This window comes from Convolutriloba macropyga, chromosome 3 (genome assembly GCF_964194025.1).
Source record: "Convolutriloba macropyga chromosome 3, txConMacr16.3, whole genome shotgun sequence".
Lineage (NCBI taxonomy): Eukaryota > Metazoa > Xenacoelomorpha > Acoela > Convolutidae > Convolutriloba > Convolutriloba macropyga.
In genome coordinates this window covers 77,521,526-77,534,400 of record NC_134470.1, presented here as the reverse complement: position 1 = coordinate 77,534,400, position 12,875 = coordinate 77,521,526, and the positions used below count along the sequence as shown (strand labels likewise).

The 12,875-nt window shown below is 30.9% G+C and overlaps 1 protein-coding gene across 3 annotated transcripts in view; it reads right to left on the bottom strand.

Moving 5' to 3' along the window:
* Window positions 1-12,875, bottom strand: part of LOC142336477 (adenosine receptor A3-like) — a 72,587-nt gene that overhangs the window by 39,108 nt on the left and 20,604 nt on the right. The window contains exon 1 of one of the 3 annotated variants that reach the window (XM_075385351.1): window positions 2,813-2,829. The exons of the other annotated variants lie outside the window; for them this stretch is intronic. The gene's annotated coding sequence lies outside the window, so the exon portion shown is untranslated. Of the gene's footprint in view, window positions 1-2,812; window positions 2,830-12,875 lie in introns of those variants that run through there. 3 annotated transcript variants of the gene reach the window in all.

Genomic DNA, 12,875 nt, shown 5'->3' with positions numbered 1-12,875 from the left:
CAGTCGAGCCAAAGTGATTCTTATGTAAAGAATCTATATATATATATATATATATATATATATATATATATATATATATTTCTGAAAAGATACAAATAAAACAGATTTAAAAAGTATTACTTCAAATCCAAAATAGTTGCTGACTATTTTATCTCCGATTACGTTTAAAGCAAAGCTGTGTCTTTGCTGATTAATTTTTATAAGAATCAGCGTACACAATGATTCCTTCTAATCCAACGACAATAAATCTTTGTTTCTTTTTAAGAAAATTACTCCATGCCCTGTTCGAGATTTTACGCATTTCATCAAGCAATGTCGTAATAAACTCCTGACGTACATTGAATTCTATCAAATTTTAATACCCCAGATTATGGTATATCAAGCTAAAAAAAGTTGCTCCTTCAACAAAGCTTTGGTGCAATGGTAGCACGCGTAGCCGCGGTTCTGGAGATAGTAGGTTCAAGTCGTCCTGTAAGCTGTAATTCTTTAGGAGTATATGTAGTTAGCCGATACCACAGATGGCTTGTTACAAAAACATCAAGGCACAAATAGCAAATTTAGCCTGTTCACTTATTAAAACCATGAGTTTTTGTCGAAAAAAGTGTTGCTTTTTCTCACAAAACTATTTTTACTTCAATTTCATATTAAAAATAATTTTCATGAAAGTTTTTGATGTCGTTACGATATTCAACCAAATTGAGAATCTTGGGGCCGTTTCTAATGCGCAGCCACAGCTCTTGATGTTTTCACTTTACTTGATAATATTTCTTTTCTTCATTACTAAATTAGACCTTTCATCAATATGTAAAATTGACCTACCCTGATTTTAAAATTTTTCGTAAACACGGTGGTTAACAGTTAATAAAAGCTCATTTTTCGTGTTAGATTTTAGCACACGTGCATGCACGCAACGAAGTTAGCATGTAATTTAGTCTTTTTTATCGGTTCGAAAAACTATTTTTTGGGACTCAGGGACTCGATTAGGAATTGAAAGCTTAAAAATTTGAAGGTCGCGCTTGATACCAGTTTTATTCTATAATAAGCACACGCTTAGTCAATTTACGAATCACGCCAAACCTTTTTTGAAATAAAATTAATCTCAAATTTCAAGTTTTTTGCGGTAAATTACATTTGATTGACTCAGAAAAAAACCAAAAATTATCTCTGCAGGAATACTCGAACATTTTAAAAAAAAATGACAAAAACGGACTTGTGTTGGGTTGATTTCGGCCAAGTAAAATAGAAACACGATGCAGAACATTTCATTCGTCATCGGTTAAACCCAATAATTGTTTCTGCACTTCAAAGTCTCGATTTATTAAATGGGTTAAAAGATGAGCTAGTCGCTAACCTAACGATAAGTGCCCGGGCCCTAGTGCCATAGTGAAGCAGTTTTCATTCATTATATTTCAATAGTAAAACTTTAAATCAGTACTGAATGAGAGTATCCTAAGGGTAGTTAACCTCTCATTATGTACCGACAAAACCCAAAAACAAATTTTATCAAGTTTTTATTGTAATACTTTTCGGAATATACTGTGTGATTTCTGTATTTTCTGATCAGAATAAAATAATAGTAATAAAAAATTTTTGAAAATCGCAAAATTTTGCAAATGTGTCTCACCTGTCAAAAAACGACTGGACTGAGCACTCAGAGCAATGCAGTACTAAACTTTTCTAATTCCAAAATCTGTATTTATTTTTTTTACAATTGTACAGATTCCGTTCATGTCAAAATGTACACTGGTTAGTCTTTTTTTTTCAGAGAAAATTTTTACTTCTGATTTTATCCTGATTTTGATCGGTTCATAAATATTTTCACGCAATTATCAGCCTAATTAACTTTATTGTATAACTCTTGTCAGCTTAAAAGCATTCTGCTTTAAACCTGTTTCAGCTTTGATTGTCAGCCTAAAATACGCTGTTTTTAACCCGTTTCAGAGCTGATTGTGCATCACACCCCAGGCATATTCCCACCATACTACATCACACCATTGTACTGGTTTTACAAGTTAAAACCATCCATCCTTCATAAAATTTTTTGGGATTTTTGGCTTCTAATTATATTTCTTAATTATAATTGGATAGTGTTTTCGGACTAGATTTTTTGAAAACTAATTTAACGGATAAAAAATTATGAGCGTTTGTAACTTGAAAGATAGAAAATGAATAGAGACAAATGGTTCTTGGTACATAATTCTGAATTGTTTATCAGGTCCCACACGACTAACCAGATTGTGCAAATATTGGAGCAATCAGCAGTTGAACATAGAAAATAAATAATGGGCTGGTTTTTTTTACAACCGGTTACTAGCTTAGTGCCGTTTTCAAGTTATAGTACATGACCTTTTTGAAATTCTGCATACCATATAAACAACATTTAATGACAAAATTGACAATTAGATTGAAACAGTCATGTTATCTTTTGACAGCGCAAAGAATCCAATAAAAATAAAAACGACAAAATAAACGTTCTCTCATACACATTTGGTTTTAATAAATTGAAAAAAAAATTATCTATAAGTCAACTGTCAGGCTGTCTAGAAAATTAACGTTCGTCAGTTTGACTTTTAATTTCAATTTCATCTTCTTTAAAGTTAAATATTATGCAGTTTCTTTAATGATAAAGAAAACGAATTAAAAATGACGCAAAAACGTTTCTGTTTGATTTTCAATGCAAGATGCATGTCGTGTGTTTCAACAATATTTTACTAAAATACAATTTAGCTAATTAAGTTACTAAGTTTGTTCTTAAGAAAAGACTGGAATGAGGAACAATTCAAAAATCTTCAATTAAACAATCCTTAATTACCGAGGTAAGTGCATTCGATAAAGGAAAAGAAAGAACGCTGACTTTGAGGAAATAAAGACTGCTTTAAGGGCAATTTTTTAAAACCCTCAGAAACTTTCTTAAATTTTTGTTTCAATTATTCTCTCAATTTTTTCTCGAGCTAACTATTTATCATGTAGTTAAAAATTTATAGTCTAAATAATCTAAAATTTCTAGAGTAATTGCGGCGAACTTTTTGTCAATATTTGAAATGCTGTGCAGCAAAAAAATTAGAACAATATAAGTAACTGGTGCTAAATCTGAAACCGCGACGAGAAAAATGAAAAAAGTGTCGGGTGATGCTGATCAAAATTTCTATGAATATTAGCGCCAAAATAATGAATATTTTTAGTACAAAGATTTTGGTTGGAATAGTTTTGCAAACCGAGAAAAATAAGGGCAAAAATTTAATTCGTTTCCAATTTCTGTAGTCAAAACAATTTCCGAAACAAAGAGCTTTGAAACCTTAGTGGATCCTTTTATAATTTAAACAATGTTGTTTTCACTGCTGTTCTTGTTTTACTCCACCCTAAAATTACATTTTTTCACTACAGCATTCTGTTCGACGCATATCACCAATTTATAAAAATAATATTAAATATACGGTATTCAAAATGGTAAAATGAAAAATCAAAATGAAAAAGGCTGAACGAGAACATAAATAATACCTCGAACTTCTTAAGTCAATGATTCCAATTGAACTAGTTATAATAACAATGATCTGTTGAGAACTGGTAATTTACAAATTATAATTCTGCGGGAGAATTTCAAATTTGTAGAAGAACTGACGAACTAGTAGAAATCAAGGATCTTTTCAAAAATTAAAAATCCCCCCCAAGAGTAAAATTCCAACCAGCTGGAAATTTACTCCTTTCAAATTATATTTCGCTTACAAGAAATCGCGAGGCTTCTATTTCGATGATTCTATTAGGTTTAATATTCTATATGCACGCATGGAACGTTAATGATCTTCTCTGATTGGTCAATATGATCGAAAAATCGCTCGTTGAAAATTCTAATTCAATAAAAAAAATCTTATTAAATTTTACTTATGTAACTTTTACTTAATTTTATATTGTTGGAATCTAAGAAAGGCAACTACTAAAATTTTATTGAAGTTAATAAATTCAAGATCTACAACGAAGAACTTTTTCAACAATAATCTATTTACTACGGAAAAACCAAAAAAGATCCATGATCCACGACGATTTTTCAATTGAACGAAAAGTGCAAACATTTCAGCTGCTTTCAACCCTTACCTACATTTAGGAAAACAAAGCGTTTATTAAATTCGATTTTGCTGCTCTATTTTTATAATTGAAATAATATTAGTAAATTTCTGCGAGTAAATTTAAGTGCAATCTTTACCGTTTCAAGTATATTTAATCACTTGGTTTTCAATTATTTTACCTGTTCATAAAACAATCAAATCAACAACGCTGGGAACAATATCTCAAACCTAAAAAATGAAAAATTGGTCTGAATTTCTTCCCGAATTGTATTGAAAATTGCCTGATTTTTCTTAGTAATTTATCAACGAAATATCACTTGATTGCCTGCAAAATAAGGAGGTTATAATTCATATTTTACATGCTCAAAAAATCATGATGGCGAATATAACTCTTAAGGAAATAAATATTCATTTAAATATAGGCTGCAAGCACGAATTTAAAAATTATAGTTGTAAAAAATTTTTAAAATGAAGAGACGAATATGGGACATGCTAGAACACTAAACAAATTCAAATAATTGCTAACATTTTTTCAAATTTCTCATTCATGGGGTAACATTGTAACAAATATAAAAAAACGACCAAATGCTTCGAATTGTACAATCAAAACTCCATTTTAAATATCATTTTGCTTTTCAAATCCTCCGTTCATTTCACAGAGCAGAAATGATTATCTGGGGTTGATATTTAGCAATGTGTTTCAAATTTTAGAGCCATAGATGGTTTTAGATCAGGTTGAATTTATCCTGAAGTGTTAGAGCATTAGCATTGCAGAATAAACAATATTTATTTAAAAAATTTTCATGGTTTCTCCGTGGCCGGCGAAAATTTCTGTATTATCTTTATTAGCCACTTGAACTCAAACAAGAAAATATAGTAACCGAACTATGGTCAAATTAGGACAGCGTATACGGGTGGCATGTTTTTTGATAACTTTGCTGGAAAGAAGTATTAGGCTTTTTGTGGAAGACGGTTTCCAGCTCTTTTGAATAACAATATTTGATATTGTTTCAAGTGACAACAACAATCTCAGAAAAACAAATTTCAGAAAAAATAATAATAATAATATTAATAATAATAATAATAAGAATAATATTAATAATAATAGTAATAATAAAAATAATAATAATAATAATAATAATAATAATATTAAGAATAATAAATATTATTATTGAGGTTGCGTCATACAATGATAAAGTGTATGATGCGCCCTGAGGGTGTCCGGGATATCATTGTATGATACGCCCGCGGCCAACCGTGAGCTAACTACTTTTTTGAATGAAATTTTGAACACAGATTTTGAAAATAGGTCCAATTTCATCGACAAAAAAAAACAGTTAGCCGGATTGTTTGAAAAAGTTTTCCAATTTTTAAATTTTTTTAAAAATTTTTAGTTCGGTTCATACAAATTTGCGGAATATTTTCAAAAAAATTTATTTTTGTCTAAAAACTTTTTCTTCATAACTCTTTTTCGTAAGCTTCCATTCAATTTCTGTCCGTATTGTGCACTGAAAAATCAAACATCGAAAATTTCATCAATTTTTGAAATTTTTGAAATTTTTTCAAATTTTAGAGCCATAGATGGTTTTAGATCGGGTTGAATTTATCCTGAAGTGTTAGAGCATTAGCATTGCAGAATAAACAATATTTATTTAAAAAATTTTCATGGTTTCTCCGTGGCCGGCGAAAATTTCTGTATTATCTTTATTAGCCACTTGAACTCAAACAAGAAAATATAGTAACCGAACTATGGTCAAATTAGGACAGCGTATACGGGTGGCATGTTTTTTGATAACTTTGCTGGAAAGAAGTATTAGGCTTTTTGTGGAAGACGGTTTTCAGCTCTTTTGAATAACAATATTTGATATTGTTTCAAGTGACAACAACAATCTCAGAAAAACAAATTTCAGAAAAAATAATAATAATAATATTAATAATAATAATAATAATAATAATAATATTAATAATAATAGTAATAATAATAATAATAATAATAATAATAATAATAATATTAAGAATAATAAATATTATTATTGAGGTTGCGTCATACAATGATAAAGTGTATGATGCGCCCTGAGGGTATCCGGGATATCATTGTACGGCCAACCGTGAGCTAACTACTTTTTTGAATGAAATTTTGAACACAGATTTTGAAAATAGGTCCAATTTCATCGACAGAAAAAAACAGTTAGCCGGATTGTTTGAAAAAGTTTTCCAATTATTAAATTTTTTTTAAAAAAATTTTTAGTTCGGTTCATACAAATTTGCGGAATATTTTCAAAAAAAATTATTTTTGTCTAAAAACTTTTTCTTCATAACTCTTTTTCGTAAGCTTCCGTTCAATTTCTGTCCGTATTGTGCACTGAAAAATCAAACATCGAAAATTTCATCAATTTTAGAAAACCTTGAAATTTTTTCAAATTTGTGTCATTTCTCGAAAACTTTTTTTCATTTTGAAAAACAAAACTCAGCATGCGGGCCTAATTTAAACCACTATTTTGATATCTCGAAGAAAAAACGTCTTTCCAGCATGAAAAATTGAGCACTAGAAAATTGATGTATGAAACAACCTCCATATTTTTTTCGGATCTTGTATCAGGCGACCGTATAATTATAATAATATTGATTGTGTTTCCTGCGTAATCGCAGCGGGACAGCATTAGGCTACTGCGGCCTGTTCTCAGCTGCTCTTTTTCTTGTTATTTCCCACAGTTCAGACCTTTCTTTTTATGAGCAGCATTGCTCATTTTATTGATGACTATGGCCACTTTTTTTGCGTCTGAAACTTTCACGTGGTACCAATATTGCAGCCAACATTGGTCAGGCTATGGTCAACCTGAAGCTATGGTTAAGTAAGAGCTCATTCTCACACAGACAACTTCACGGAGGCAAGGGACTGAACTCTCAATCATTGCCGCGTGATTCACGCACCTTACCTCTTGGCTATCACGCCAATTTAACACCGAACCTTTCCTTTAATTACACGCCGAGTTATGTCAAAAATGTCGGCGTCACAAATGTTCTTCCAGAAATGTTCTTTCAAAAATTTCTGACAAAAGTGCTCATCAAAATGAATCTGCATATCAAAAGAGTGTTACATTCTAATTAGAAATAAATATTTAAGCCTCGCTATGCTAGATTCATCCCGGATGGCGATATCGTTATTATCTTAGACTGTTTAAGTAGGGGCTAATTGTGGTCGACAGATGCGAAATATTCAATTTTTCATAAGTGCCAATAAAGTCATAAATTAAAGGCAAAAAATAGAATACGTGTCCACAAACAATTGAACGTTTGACCAGAACCCCTCATGTTGCTATCACATAATTTCTATAAAACATTATCATATGAGTCTTGCTCGCATACGGACGAAAGTTCAAAAGACAGGTACATTTTGAGCACCAGCTACATTTTGGTTCGAACCTTAACTGAGCAGATATTCAATTCTACTTCTGTTTGTATGGCCCAAACCTGTTACTCAATGTTATTCAAATTTCTGAGAAATGTTACGAGAAACTGACAACGTAAAAAACAATCCTTAGGCTGTCAAAAGTGAATACCCTATTTTTATAGGTGATAGGAGAGACTAAAAAAAACTCCAATTGACCAGGAGCATTTTTTCGAGAGACAAAAACTTTTTATGAATATAAACATTGTAGAAATGTCCTCATTTTTGATTTTTTTCATTGCAGTGTGTCATTTGACTTAATAAAAGCCAAACAAAAGTCCTTCCGTCGGATTTACACTCCCAAAAAATTTTTTTCAAAAATGGAACACATGTAGAACTGGAAAATGAAAAAAAAGTAATGGATCGAAATTGTTGCTTAGACATATATGAAATGATCAGCATAAAATTATTGCCCGAAGTACTTGAATCTTAGTTATGATCACATTTGCAAAACCTTAAAAAATTCAAATAAATTGAGGCTCTGTATTTGGGCTTTAATCAATGAAAATTACCTTTTGGGGCCCTTAAATCTATATTAGATGGAAACTGCAATATTAATGAAAGAGCATTCAAATTTAAGTCACGTAACACAAGTGATTTTTTTTAAAAAACAAGAATTACTTCTGCGTGGAAAATCCATTATTATAAGGGCTTTTTTTACCGAATTGAAAAGTAAATTGCATTCATAACCAGAAAGTTTAAGTTAATAAGTCAGATATAATAAATACATTCCAATTCTCCAGCACAAAATTTTAGATCATAATTAAGAAAATAAATAATAATTCAAATTGTTCGTGAGTCATAACTGTCAATCAATTGTGTGCTCACTTTATACATCAATAAGAACGCCAATGAGGGCATAATATCCGTTTAAAAATGTACCTCAATCTACCTTCAAAAACAAAATTTATGAAAACAGACTCTACCGAAAGTGTAGTAATCAAAAAAAGTACGGAGAAAATTTTAAGATGAAACTCATTCAAATTTTTATTATTAGCTTGTCAATTTCGACGCAAAAGATGTAGACTGTTTTGATCCGATTCTCCAATGACTTTTCAAATATTTACCATTTATTTTTTTATTTTTTACTATACCTTTGAAACTACTCCTAGTATGAAGATCTCTGTCGTCAAAAAATGTGTGTTAAAGCAAATTGACGTGAACCCCTTTATTGTTGAAAAGCTTTTTTTTGGATTTTTCTACAAAGTAAAATTCAAAAACAGAGTATACTTTTCTGAATAAAAAATAGAGAATAGAATATCATCATGATTGCTGCAAAAACTGCCCAAACTAGATGTTTTAAAGCTCTCAAATTCTTGTTTAGGGTAGTTCATGTCGTGGCACCACAAATAATCAAAACATTTCGACTTGCCGGTTCAACATTAGTTAGATAAAACTTGTACAAAAGTTTTTCGATACAAACCACCGACTAAAAACGACCACTCCGTAAAATCAGTTCAATCTCTTAACAAAACCAGTGATGTGTTTGTTGAAATTTTTCATGTTAATTTCTACGCAAAGATATTTAAACTCTCCTGCCTCTGCAGGAATGATCCAAATGTAGAGACGTTTTCATCAAGATACTTTGAAAATGTGCACAAGTTGGCACTTCTTTTCGTTCAAAGACAGTCTTTTTTCTTTCAAACCATTGATTAAGACTCTCCTAGTTTCCAGACTATGTAAAGATCAGAAGAATTTCGGGATTTGAAAAACACTGTTGTTTCGCAAAAACAAAAATTTTTAAATTGTTGCAACCAGAAGAGAGTTCAATAATTTAGAGCAAAAAAAAAACAAAAGTAAGCCCAGCTCAGGCCTTTTTTTGACACGAAATTGAATGATAAAAAACTGATGATCCTAAAAGCTTGAAAAATACTGTTTTCTGTTAACCAATTAACTTTTGAACAAGCACAGGGGACTAACTCTGAACCAAAGTTTTCCATATCTCCATTCGTTCAGGTAATGACAGGATTCGCAATGTCGAAGACTTTTTGATGATAAACAAAAACTGCTACACCGATATTTCTACTTATTTTTGTTTTCCTAATAATATGCCGCTGTGCATGATTGCTTAAATCGAAAACAATGCTGAAACTGTTCATCAGGTCATAATTGTTGCGGAAGTTGTAAAGTCAATGATGCATTCAATTTTTCAAATATTTGCTTTGTGAGGATAGTAATCGGACTTCTGCAATGTTTAATATTTCAGGAAAAAAGCCCGTTTGCATACTTTCTCTAAAAACATTTGACAGTAAATCACTTACCTCTAAATCAGATTAGCGAAGAGAAAGAACACTAGTGCAATCAAGACCACTTGGACTTACCTTGCCCATAGATTTTACTATATTCAAACCTTTATTGGTTTTCACATATATATTCGTCCAAACATTTATTCATTTGTTTCTGTACGTTAGAAAAACTGCAATTGCTTTCTTGCTGTGGGGGTAGATCGGGCATTGTTTTCCGCTTAAGGAAACTTTTGATGATATGTTGGACCTATTTGTGGAAAAACGATTGTTGAAAATTATAAATAGTAAACTACAGGCCATATTGTTGGAAGCTAAGCATAGGTCATTGATATTCTCGGACAAGTTTGGGAGTGCCAATCGTACACAAGTTAATTTTTCACATTAAACATCCTTACTGCGACCAAAAAACAAATTAACTTGAAGTCTTGCTTTGCGGAATTAGTTGACAGCTGCGTAGGATTTATTTTTCACCATTTTTTGCGTCTTTTTTTTCTCTTTTCGACTATTTCAGATATTTTAAATTCAATTTACTTATCTCAATAAAAACTGTCCGACCGATAAATTTAAGTTCTTCCAGGAAAAAATTTCCTAGGGAAACCATTATAGCTTCATATAGCGCAGCACATTTTCTCAGTTTTAGTATCCGGATCAGTTTTATGTATGTTGATTTGATGATTGTACAAGAGACGGAAATAAGTTGTAGATTCATCATTATTACTCTGCAAACCATAGGACTCAACATTTCAACAACTTTTGAAATGTTTATTGTTATTACATTCGGTTTTTAGAATATGTATGTTGAAGTCACCACACACGGTCATTTGTTTTTATAAAATTTCAAAAGAAACAACATATTATCATCCTTTTGGAGAAAAAAAGTGAAAGCTTGTGGCTGGTTATCGATTTTTGAACGAAATTATGTAAGCTTTGCCCGTTTTTTATGGTTGTCTTCAAACTCAAAATTTCATCTATTTAAGTTGAACGAATCGTCCCATAGGATTAGAAATATTCGAACGATAAAATGCAACCCTTCTTTTAAATTTGCGATGCTTTTTTCTACTATAATATAATCAAAATTTTTCATGCTAAAATGCACAGAGTTTTTTTATCACATAACAATTATTCTGTTAACACTATGATATAATGATCTTGTCGAATTATTAAAAAAAATTAAGCAATCATGTAAGCATCTAAAGGAGAGTATGAGAGTATGGTTTAAAAAAGATTTGTTGACATTTATAAAACAATATAAATGAAACTGAAAGAACAAAGAAAATAACAACTTACATTTCGTCTCATACTGTTCGTCTCAGGTAAACTAATAATTTCGATCTTGTTTTAAAGTCTATTTTAGCTTTTTTGCACAGGAATTCCAGGAGTACTTTCAGGAGATATTTTCAGGTCTTAAGTGAAGAAATTTTTTCTCTTAATGCACATTATAGTTTTGATCAACCTTTTTATTGCATTTAAAAATCAAAACAATTGTCCGTCATTCTGGTTACCTTATGGTTATTTTTGAAAAGTGGCATCCTTGTACTTTTCAAAATCAGAGAAAAGTGAAAATACTTTACACACAGTCTTGTTATTCTCTTCAACAAATTATTTTACCTGAGTGCTGAATTTGCTCTAATCAAATTCTATAATTTCCCCTCTTTTTAAAATAGAGCGTCACGTCTCGACAAATGTTCTCTCAAAAAACGTGTTTCAATGTCTGAGGATGAATGTATTCTGGTTTTGCTATTAGGGTTCTGTTTCCATAACAAATCTAACAAATGCAGGGAGAACAATTTGTTTCGAAGTTTTTCGTAACCGATGAAACTTTTTTTTTGAATGGTTACTCAATTTAACATTAAGTAATTTTTTGAAAGCAAATACGTTATCAAATTGGAATCATTGGTTTATGCTCAAAGGATGAATGCCAATAGTAACACAATCTTTTGAAGTGTAACGTTCTTAGGGTTCCGTATTCTGATAAACATAAAAGTTACTTCTGAAGTAGCGAATGTTTCTTTCGGATAGTACAAGTTTAAATTGCAGGCACAGATGCTGATGAGATCTGAATAAAACCAGAGTAAAAGTCACAGTAAAAAAAACTACTAAGAATAAGTACTCTGAAATGTCTATACTTTGAAATGATAAAATACTTTTTTTCTATATTTGTTACAATACAAAAAAATTCTAAAGACAATCTTGTAATTATATTTATTCAGCACTGAAATATGGCGGTCATTTCGGGTAAAAATTTGAGTGGACTGACATACCTTTGCAAACCCTGCCTTGGTTAGTAGATTTATCACCCAGGGTTTATTAAACTCGTTTCAACTTGAAGAAAGGGTGCTTTATTTTCAGTAGGATGCACTTTATACGGTTATATCAACACAAATAGTTGACCTCAGAAAGAATAATAAGTATAGAGTGTCTAGTGTAATGAAGGATAAAAAATATCCTAGACATAATTAAGCAAAAATGTAGGCAAGCTTTGATAATCTGTCTTTAATAAAAGATTTCACGCAGTTTTTAAACCACGACGGAAGTTTTGGTCTGCAAATTTCTGTACTTTTGCTCTATTTTTTGGGTGAGGTAATAATAATAATAATAAGCCCATTTCCACATTTTGAGATGAGGTTCTGGTTTGAAAATTGTTCATGTAATTATGGAACACAAAAGTGCATATAGGACAAGGATTTTGGAAAGTGGAAAGGAAAGCGCTCTTTTTTCTTATCCAGAAATCACTCCACCCCCCTTGTAATATAAAGGGAGCAAAAATATCAATCAACAGACAACAATTAATGCAAGCCATTTCATTTTACGATTTCGATTTTACCATATTTCAAAGTAATTGTTCAGCTCCAAAAAAGCTAAAATTGAATGCCTGCATTTGCTTAAAGAATTAAAGACGAAAAGCGGATAATTCCGCTTCCAGGAATACAATTATGCAGCCCGATATTTAAGTTCAAATATTAAATTGGAGTTTAGTATTTAGCAAATTATTTGAAATGCAGGTTTGAAATCTCAGCGTTTGAGCAAAAAAATATCCAAAGCTAAATTCTTGCCAATTTTGTTCACATTTGAGCTTCCGCGTGAGTAATCCAAGACAAATCAAAATGGATATCATAATAA